The sequence below is a fragment of the Rousettus aegyptiacus genome, unplaced genomic scaffold, assembly GCF_014176215.1.
Source record: "Rousettus aegyptiacus isolate mRouAeg1 unplaced genomic scaffold, mRouAeg1.p scaffold_m13_p_13, whole genome shotgun sequence".
In the NCBI taxonomy this organism is placed as follows: domain Eukaryota; kingdom Metazoa; phylum Chordata; class Mammalia; order Chiroptera; family Pteropodidae; genus Rousettus; species Rousettus aegyptiacus.
The window spans coordinates 18,788,481-18,799,834 of record NW_023416288.1 but is presented as its reverse complement, the minus strand read 5'-3'; the positions used below and the strand labels follow the sequence as shown (position 1 = coordinate 18,799,834).

At 33.5% G+C, this 11,354-nt stretch overlaps 1 pseudogene; it reads right to left on the bottom strand.

Moving 5' to 3' along the window:
* Positions 1 to 1,340: 1,340 nt before the first annotated feature.
* LOC107518810 lies at positions 1,341 to 1,895 on the bottom strand (annotated as a pseudogene).
* Positions 1,896 to 11,354: the final 9,459 nt, after the last annotated feature.

The window sequence follows — 11,354 nt, the reverse complement described above, 5'->3', positions numbered from 1 at the left end:
GTTTCACATAAAACATGCTCAAAAAAAAAAGTTCGCACACTTCTCAACATATAAAAATGTTTCTTATTTTTTAAATTTGACTTATGACATATACTCAATAATGTTCACAAAGTACACTAATCTTAAAGATTTAAATATGTTTTTTTTCTACACATATACGCTTGTGAAAGTACCAACTAGATCAAAATATAGAACATTTCATTAAGGTTCTCTCAATATCCTTTACCAGCCAATATTCCCAACCTTAGGAAAGCATTCTTCTGACATTTATTACCATCTATTTTTTTGGTCTGTTTTTTGAGTTGCATATAAATGGAATTACACATGTACCCTTTTGTATCCAGCATCTTTTGCTCAACATAATGCTATACTTATTAATGGTGTATTCATTATACATTACCGTGTAGTATTAAATTGTATAAATTAATCAAAATACATTCATCCATTTCTCGGTTGATAGATGTTTGGGTTACTTCTAGTTTTAGGTTATGAAGAATAAAATTACTTTGAACATTCTTGTGCACATATTTTAGTGGACATATCAACTTATTTTTAATGAGTATATACCCAGGATGGAAACTGATGAGTATTCCTACGTAGATGTAGGATTAGCTTCACCAGACATTGCTGATTTTCTTAAATCTTTAGTTTTCCTCCCATCAGCTATCTATAAGAGTTCTAGTTGCTCCACATTCACCAACACTTACCACACAGTTTTTTAATATGTGTTTTAGCTCTTTCAATGAATATATAATATTCTCTCATTGTAGTTTTAATTTTCATTGTCCTGATGACTAATAACATTGCTTTTAATGATATTTATTAATTAAATTAATTAATTTGCTGGGTTTTTGTTTTCTGTTTAAGAAATATTGTGTATTCCAATGTCATAAAAGTATTCACCTACTCCAAAAGTTTTAATGTTTTATTCTTTTAATTTAAGACTTTACAATACGGGTACGTCTATGAGTAATCAATTGGTCCAACATTATTTATTGAAAAGACAGTCTATTTGCTTTTGAAATTTAAATGAAACTAATCCGTCTCAAATCAATTGGTCCTTTATAAATATATTTTATTTCTATAAATACATTCTATTATATTTATACAACATAAATATAATCTATTTCTATCTACTTTTCTATTCTTTGGATTCTTTGTCTCTCTTGTACTATTATCATACTTGCCTTAAGTTTTACAGTTTTATAGTATTAAAACCTAGTTCTGTATGGTTTATATCTTTGTCTTTTTCAAAATTGTCCTGATTATTATAGATCTTTGTCATTTTCTATATATATATACACTTTTTTACTTTTATTAGAATTTATTTGATGCTAAATTTACTTCCAGGCCATAAGTTTTTGTTTCTTCAGTTTCTTCTGGAATATCTTTTTCTTCTGTGCAACCTCCTGTTCCGGTTTAGGAACAATCTTCTCTTTTTCAGTAAGGATCATCTCAGTGTGGCAAGGAGAGCTCTTGTAGGGGTCAATCTGCACATGAGCTCTGTAAGTTCTGTGCCACATCTTGAGAGCTTTGTTTACCTGGATGTGCTCAATGATTGGGCAGTATACATCTGAACCCTTAAGTTCAGCATTACTCTCTGCATTTTTAAGCCTGTGCAGCAAGAATTCAGCACTCTTTTTAGACCACCAACCCTGAGTCCAGCCCCACCGTTTGGCCTGGGCACACCTATCAACTCTGGCATTGTAACCACGGAATGGCACACATTGCTTCTATAAAATGACTTCCTTCAGATACTTGGTGGCTTTTCGGATATGCGTACCCTTGATGGCCTGGGCAGTTTCACGAGTGTTTCTAAAGTGAACATGAAGATTTAAACCTCTTGATTTGCATGATTTTGTGGGGTTTTCTGGGTCAAGTGAATAATGATCCATTTTCGGAGGTTTCCTTAGGCCACTGATAGGCAGAGCTCCTATAAATTTTTTAAAAAACTTTCCAATTTCCTTTGGAAATTTTTTTCTCCTGAGATTTGGATTGGAATTGTATTGAATATTTAAATAATTTTGCTAAGAACAAAGATATTAAAAATATTGTCTATGGATATTTATTAAAATATTTTATAAAATTATTCAAATAGCACTGACAAAGCCATAGAGAATTAATTTTTTAACTTATTTTATTTATTATGTTTTTGCATGGTTAGGGTTTTCTGCAATAAAAAAAGTTGAAACCTGGGATAAAACACAAGCCGTGGAAGTTAAATATTAACAAAATAGATAGTAAGAAGTTATTCAAAGAGGTATGAGTTTTCATTTTAGGGGGATATGTCCTAAAGCCATGGAGAGAAAGTATTGGTTGTAAACTCAGAGATGCTTATCTTACCTTTCCCTAAAGACATTATTTACATTCTCAAAGGCAAGAGAACCTGGATCATTCCCTTTGTCTTTTCAACGGATGTTTAGGTTAGGGAGCAAAGCCTCCTCTCACAAGGTGAAGTCCCACAGCTATCCTCCTATTTAAACTTCCGGATTTATTTTTTTATGGTTCCTAGCCTACAGTACAGACCTCAGGATTAGTAGGGAGATATCTATTTTGACTCTTTTTATATCTTCCTAGAAATTAATTGTGGCAAATGGGAATTGATATGGTTATTGATATAAGTACAAAATCTGTACCTGCCTTAGAATGCTCATGCCTACTTTTTTAAGGTTTTTAAATTTTATTTTATTATTAGTTTCAAGAATACAATCCCCCTGATTACTCTATCCTCTCTGGCTCTTCACATAGTCTTTACCTTACTGCTGATTGCATTCCCTATGCCATGATCCACATCCCCATGACCATCTATCAACTACTAATTTGTACTTCTTTAATCTTTCACTGCTCTCTCCCAGCCCCTCCATCGCCAGATTGTCCTCTATATTTGTGAGTCTGTTTTAGATTAGTTTGTTCTTTTGTTCCTTCTATTTTACACGTATGCAAAATCATACAGTATTTATCTTTCTCTGTCTGATTTATTTCACTCAGCATGTTAACCTCTAGGTCCATCCAGGTCATTGCAAATGGTAAGATTTCATTTTTTTATGGCTGAGTAATATTCCATTTTATATGAGAACCATAAATTTTTAATTCGATCATCTATTATAGGCATTTATGTTGCTTTCATATCTTGGCTATTGTAAATAGGGCTGCCATTAACACATGGATGCATAGATCTTTACAAATTATTGTTTTGGTTTTCTTTGGATAAATACTCAGAGGTACGATTGCTGGGTCAAAAGGGAGATCTGTTTTTGATTTTTTGAGGATTTTCAAAAATTTTGAAGAACTTCCAGACTGTTTTCCATAGTGGCTGTACCAATTTATAATCCCACCAACAGTGTGTGAGGATTCCCTTTTCTCCACATCCTCTCCAACACTTTTTCTTTGATTTATTGATGATAAGTGTGAGATGATATCTCATTGTGATTTTAATTTGCATTTCTCTGTTGATTAGTGGCTTTGAGCATCTTTTCTTATTTTTTTCTTTTTTTAATGCCAATTTTATTTTTTACATACTATAGATACATAATTTTTAAAAACATTTTATTTTATTTTATTTTTATTTCACCTCTCCCTCCCTTCTGGTAACCACTAGTCCATTGTCCATGTCCATGAGTTTCTGTTTGTCCTGTTCATTTGTTCCTTTTAGGTTTATATCCCACATATGTGATATCATGCGATTTTCAACCTTTTCTGTTTAGATTATTTTGCTTAATATAATTATTCCAAGGTCCATTCATGTTGTTGCAAATGGCAATATTTCATCTCTTCTTATGGCTGAGTAATATTCCATTGTATATATGTACCACAGCTTCTTTAGCCAATCATCTATCGTAGGACACTTCAGTTGCTTCCATGTCCTGGCCACTGTGAATAATGCTGCTGAACATCGGTGTACAAACATTTTTTTGGATATGGGTTTTCAAGTCTTTGGGGTAAATACCCAGTAGAGGGACTGCTGGATCATATGGTAAGGAACCTCTGTACTGTTTTCCATAGTCACTGTACCAATTTCCAGTCCCACCAGCAGTGTACGAGGGTTCCTATTTCTCCACATCCTCGTCAACATTTGTTATTACTTGTCCTGTGGATTATAGCCATTCTAACAGGTGTGAGATGGTATCTCATTGTGGTTTTGATTCATATTTCCCTAATAGCTAGCAATGTTGAGCATCTTTTCATATAGTTGTTGACCATTCGTATGTCTTCTAGGGAGAAGTGTCTGTTCAGGTCCTCTGCCCCATTTTTTGATTGGATTGGTTTTACTGTTGCTGTTATTCAGTCGTATGAGTTCTTTGTTTATTTTGGAATTAGGCCTTTATCGGAGGAGTTGCTTGCAAATATATTTTCCCATTCAGATGGTTATCTCTTTAGCTTGTTGATGGTTTCTTTTGCTGATCAGAGGCAAATTCATAAAATCCTCTTTAAGCCCAAGGTCCTTGAGTTTCATTCCTATGTTTTCTTCTATGCATTTTATTGTTTCAGGTCTTATATTCAGGTCCTTAATCCATTTTGAGTTAATTTTGGTGTGTGGTGATAGAGAACAATCTAGTTTCATTCTTTTGCAGGTGGCTTTTCAGTTTTCCCAGCACCACTTATTGAAGAGACTTTCCTTTCTCCATTGTATATTTTTGGTGTTTTTGTCAAAAATTATTTGCCCATATAAATATAAGTTTACTTCTGGACTCTTAATTCTGTTCCACTGGTCTGTGTGGCTGTTTTGCTGCCAATACAATACTGTTTTGATTACTGTTGCTTTGTAGTATAATTTGAAGTCGGACAGAGTGATGCCTCCAGCCTCATCCTTTTTTCTCAGGATGGCTTTGGCAACTTAGAGTCTTCTGTACTTCCATACAAATCTGATAACTTTTCGTTCTATTTCTTTAAAAAATGGTAACGGGATTTTGATAGGGGTTCCATTAAATCTGTATAATGCTTTAGGTCATAAGGTAATTTTAGCTATGTTGATTCTTCTAATCCAAAAACGTGGAATCTCCATTTCTTTGTATCTTCTTCGGTTGCTTTTAATAGGGTCTTATAGTTTTCCTTATATAGGTCCTTCACATGTTTTGTGAGATTTATTCCTAGGTATTTTATTTTATTTTTTTGTTGCAATTGCAAAAGGAATTATTTTTTTCCACTTCTTTTTCTGACACTTCATTATTAGAGTATAGGAATGCTATGCATCTTTAAACATTGATTTTGTATCCAGAGACTTTATTGTATTTGCTTATTGTTTCTAGTAGTGTTCTTGTGGAGCCTTTAGAGTTTTCTATTTAGAGAATCATGTCATCTGCAAACAGTGAGTTTGACTTCTTCGTTTCCTATTTGGATGCCTTTTATATCTTTTTCTTGCCTGATTGCACTCGCTAGGACAGCCTTGCCATGTTCCTGATCTTAGAGGGAAGGCTTCTAATTTTTCACCATTAAGTAATGTCGGCTGAGGGTTTGTTATAGATGGCCTTTATTATGTTAAGGTAGTTTCCTTCTATACTGATTTTGTTAAATGTTATGATCATAAATGAATGCTGTGTCATGTTGAAGGCTTTTTCTGCATCTATTGATATGATCATGTGATTCTTATTTTTTAATTTGTTTATGTGGTATATCAAATTAATTGATATGTTGAACCATCCCTGTTCCCCAGGGATGAAGCCCACTTGATCGTGGTGTATAATCTTTTTAATATGTTGCTGTATTCGGTTTGCTAGCATGTTATCTAGGATTTTTGTATCTGTATTCATGAGAGATATCACTCTGTAGTTTTCTTTTTTTGTGTTATCTTTACCAGGTTTTGGTATCAGAGTAATATTGGCCTCATAAAATGAGTTGAGAAGTATTACCTCCTCTTCAATTTTTTGGAAGAGTTGAAGGAGAATACATATTAAAGCTTCTTCAAATGTTTGGTAGAATTCACTGGTGAAGCCATCTGGTCCTGGACTTTTTTTTTTTTTTTTTAGGTTTTTGATAATTGTTTCAATTTCCATTAGCTGATCAGTCTATTTAGATTTTCCAGTTTCTTTTTGATTCAGTCTAGGAAGGTTGTTTTTTTCCTAAGTACTAGTCCATTTCTTCTAGGTTATTGAATTTGGTGTTATATAGTTTTTCATAGTATTCTTGTATGATCCTTTATATTTCTACAGTGTCTGTCATAATTTCCCCTCTTTCATCCCTGATTGTATTTATTTGTGTCTTTTCTTTTTTCTTCAGTGAGTCTAGCCATGAAATAAGTCAGACAGATAAATACTGTATGATATCACTTATATGTAAAATCTAAAAAAGTTGAACTCATAGAAATAGAGAGTAGAAAAGTAGTTGCCAAGGCCTGGGGTTTAGAGGAATTAGGGAGATGTTGGTCAAAGGGTACAAACTTCCAGTTAGAAGATGAATAAGTTCTGGGGATCTAGTTCACAGAATTGTGATTATAGTTGACAGTATTGTATGTATTATATACGTAAAAATTGCTAAGAGAGTTGTAGTAGCAGGACTAAAGAAGTAATTTCAAATTAGAAGAAGAGCTTGAACAGAGAGAGAGAATAGGAGATAGATATGTTCTCACATTTTGTTTTAGAGGAACCAAGTAGACGTAGAAAGTTCATGCTGTTCTCCTGGGAAGCTATAGTTTCTGCACTCAGTGCTTGTGTATTACTGATCTCCATTTCACAGACAGCACATCTTAGTCCTGCTAAAACAAAACAAAACAAAACAAACAAACAAACAAACAAAATTCATTTACTCTGATTCCTTTCCATTTAATTTCTATTGTCAACTTTTACACACCCCCATTCTGTTGTTAAGCAGTTTTATTTAAGCTTTGTTTTTGTGTTCTCTCTATGAATTTGGGTTTGGATGCTCTGCCTGCAGCTGCCCTAATTCTGTACAACATACAAACACCATTTAGTAATATTCTCTTTATTTGTTCTCACACATGTCCTAGCCAGCTGACTTGTGGTGCTGTGAATTCAGCTTTTCAGCTTGAGCAGACTGACTGCCTCAATGCAGTTCGTTCTTAAGGTAGTGAAGACAGAGAACTTTGGTCTAGGACAAAATAACTTCGGCTCTGCACTGACGGTACCTTCAGGACTCTGTCAGTTAGTGAACTCATCTTTGTGTAGTTTACTCCACTGACAGGGACTTGGCCTTCTCAACTTCCCCCACCCTTAGCTTTGTCACATACCAAGAGCACAGTCTCTAGCCAGCCCCTCACAACTTCTTTGTAGAATAATCAGGAAACATTGATCTTCTACAATTTTTTAATTTTTATTCTTAGCGACTATGATTCATATGGTTTGAAAGTTGAATGCTGTAAGCAAAGCTAAAAGTCTGTCTACTTTTGAATTCATTCATGGGTTTTTTAGGTAACAATTTTTAAAATGTAAAGGTAAGCACAATTGGAGGTGTTAATTATTGGACACATTTTAATCACTCAAACTAAAACACATATATTAACACATTCGCAAAGTAATAAATTTATTTATCACAATAACAATCATTCTGAAGTATTGAGGCATTTTTTAAAAGCACAGACTTGGCTAACAAAGTGTCACAAGTCATATAGCATCTTTTTGGCACATTCTGGTTTTTTTGACAAAGGCTTTCCAGGTTCAAATAGAGGAATAGTATATACTCCTTTTCATAGGAGAAGTTAAAGAATTAGTTTGTCAAAGTATTTGTGTAAATGTTTAAAGCTCATCACAAGTACTGACTCTTTCTGTCCAAAATCCAGATTGCATTATTGGCCTACATTATCACCTAACCCTTTAATGACAATCTGTCTTAATCAACTTGGACTGCTATACAAAATGCTAGAGACTGTGGCTTAAACAGCAAACATTTATTTCTTACATTTCAGGAGGCTAGGGAGACGAAGGTACTAGCAGATTTGGGTTTTGTGAAGGCTCCCTACCTGGGCTTGTAGGAAGCTGCCTTTTTGCTGTATCCTCAGATGGTGGAGAGACAAAGCTTTAGTGTCTCTTCCTCTTCTTCTAATGGCACAAATCTCATCATGGGGGCTCCATCCTCATGACCTCATCAAATCTAATTTCCTTCCAAAGGTCTAAATTTCAATGCCATTACATTGAGAGTGAGGGCTTCGACATATGAATTTGAGGAAGGCGGACACAAACGTTTGAACCATAACACAACCTTTCCATGGGACTTTGCAGTCCCTTCTACTTCTCCATAGGAGGTGTAGTTTTTTCCTGTCCATTGACTTTGGCCATGGGTGAACAAACTTGCTTTGGCCAATGATATTAGCAGAAGTAACATAAGCAGAATTTGAAATGCTCTTGAGTCTTGGTCCTGCCTCTGCCGTTAGAAGAGCATTATCTAATGGCAGAAGAAGATGAGAGATATGTAGAGGAGGAAGGTGAGAGATATGTAGAGCAGATCTACTCTAGTTGCCACAACTTGAAGAAGAAGCACACCAGCTAGCGTGCAGAACTGTAGGGAGAAGCAGAGCAGCCCAGCCAAGCTGCTCCCAGGCCATCTAAACCTCAGCAAACCTACAAAAAGTAGATATTTTAAGCCACTTAGTTGTGGAGTGGTTTGTTATGTGGCAACAATCAAAGCAGTCTTCCTTATTTAAGTATATCTTGTGTTCCACAATGGAATTACATATTTTAAATATTTTTCATATATGTCCTTTAATTTCCTTTCAAATGTATTCCTAAGTGTTTTTGCTCATATTTGTTACTTTGAACAAAATATTTACCATTACATTTTAAAACTGTAAATAGCAAAATAATCAAGATTTAAAATTAATTTTGTGTCCAACCACCTTACTGAATTGTCTTATAATTACCGATACCTTTTCAATTTTGATTTTAAAAATCATCTTGTATTTTGTGTGGATACCAGATGGTTATTTTTAAGTCTATGTTTCACTGTATTCAAATCCAACACCACATTTTTTATTTACAATATCCTCACCTGTGAGTTTGTTATTTCAAGTCATCTTTTATGTAACTGGACTATGTCTTCAACAAACTCTCTGTAGGCATAATTTATATAAAATAAAATACACACATTTTAAGTGTACAGTTTAATGAGTTTTGACAAATGTTTACAACTGGATAACCACACTATAAGAAAGATGCAGAATGTTTCAATTACTCTAAAAGGATACTTTGAACTCTTTGAAGTAAAACTCTATCCTGAACCCCAAAGCATCCATTGATCTCCTTTTTGTCACTGTACATTAATTTTGTCTCTTCTGGAATTTGCTAAAATTGGAATCATACAGTATGTGCTCTTTTGTATCTGGTTTCTTTTGCTCAACGTACTATTTCTGCAGTTTATCCATGTTGTTACGTGTATTGGTAGTATGGTCATTATTATTTTTTTAATCACCAAGCAGTATTCCACAGTATGAATACATCACAATTTACTCATTTGCCAAACAATGGACTTTTGGAATGTTTCCAGATTTGAACTAGTATGATAATTATTCAAATTCTTATACACAACTTCTCGTGTAAGTCTTTTATTGGACATGTCATTTCTCTTAATTATATATGTAACAATATTTTTAATATTGCTCCTCTTTTTACAGCTTGCGAATGGAGAATCTTGGATAATAGATTTTAGGCCTTTCTTGTTACCTAATATACGAATTTGAAGCTATAAATTTTCTTCTAATTAATTGCTTTAGTTGCATCCCACATTTTTTTTTATGTTCTATTTTCGTTTTCTTTTAGTTTACATTTAATAACTTCCATTGTAATTTTTTGGACTCACGTTCATTTAGATCTATGTTATTTAATTTACAAATATTTGAGAGCTATTACAGGTATTTTTCCCTTATTGATTACTATTTTAATTCTGTTGGAGTCAAAAAAACATGGTCTGCAATTTATAGGGACCCTTATTATGATATAGTAAATGCTCTATCTTGATGAATGTTCCATTTATGCTTGAAAAAAATATGTATTCTGCAGTTATTTCATGGAGTGTTCTATAAATGTTAATTAGGTCAACTTGGTTTATAATGTTGTACATATCTTCTATATCTTATTTGTTTTGTCTTTATTTATTCTATCAACTACTGAGAAAGTTGTGTCAACATATTTTAACTCTTACTGTGGATTCATCTACTTTTCTTTATAGTTATATCATTTTTGTGCTTCATGTACTTGGATTTAGTACTTCTGATAGTCTTTATTTCTTAGTGTACGTCCAAGTTTTCAACTAGTATTATGTTTCTTCTGTTCTACAATTTTTCTTTAACATTTCTTTCAATTTCTATTTGTCTAAAAAAGTTTTTAGTTTGTTTTTATTTTTGAAAAATAATTTTTCTTGCTGTATTGTCAGTATTTTCTTTTAACATTGTAAATATGTCATTTCATTGTTTCCCAACTTACTCTATTATGACCAGGAGTCTGTGTTCATTATTGTTTTATATCCTGGAGAGTAGAAAAACAAAGAAGGTAAGCCTTATAGATCACTGCCTGGAGACAGTGTTCACTTAGCCTCACACATAGGCTAATGCCAAACAGAGCCTACTATTGTTGGTGAGTAGAGGCTACAGAATTTAATGTTGTGGAGGCCAAGGAAGCTGTAATTTTCAGGACATAGTACTAAAAGAGAATGGGGCTGTCATGGAAGGGTTCTGTTGCTGTGCAGGTGGGTCCTCTTAAGTCTTTTACTGAATATTAATTTGCACATGCACATAAAGAAACTATAAATGCTGAAAAAATACCACCAGGAAGAAGTAGATACAATTCCTAGAGCTTAGAGAGAGGTAGGAACACTTTATGTTCTAACCATATTAAGTCAAATGTCTTCTTAATGGGGCATTGAATACAGTTCTTGGAAGTACAGTGTCTCTGCAGTAGAGCCAAATTAGCCTTTGATTAAAGGCTGTCAATACCAGGACAATAATATAATTAATGAAATTTAAAACTCAAACCTCAAAAAGATTCAGCTATTATTCCAAGTAACTTACCTATACCTCAAGACATGCCCTCAAATATTTTATTTATTTTATTTAATTATGGTAAGAACACTTATTGTGAGATCTATCCTCTAAATACATTTTAAAGTGTATGACACATTATTGCTGACCATAGGTGACCAATGTTATAAAGAAGATTTCTACAGCTTATTCATCTTGATTAACTGAAACTTTATGCCCATCCATTGATTAGTAACTCCCCATTCTCCCCCCACCCCCAGCTTCTGGAAACCACCATTCTACTCCTTCTTTCCATAAATTTGATTATTTTAGATATCTCATATAAGAGAAATCATACAGTATTTTTTTTTTTCTGTGACTGGCTTATTTTACTTAGCATAATGTCCTCAAGTGTCATCCATATTGTTGCATATTACAGAATTTCCTTCCTTTTTTC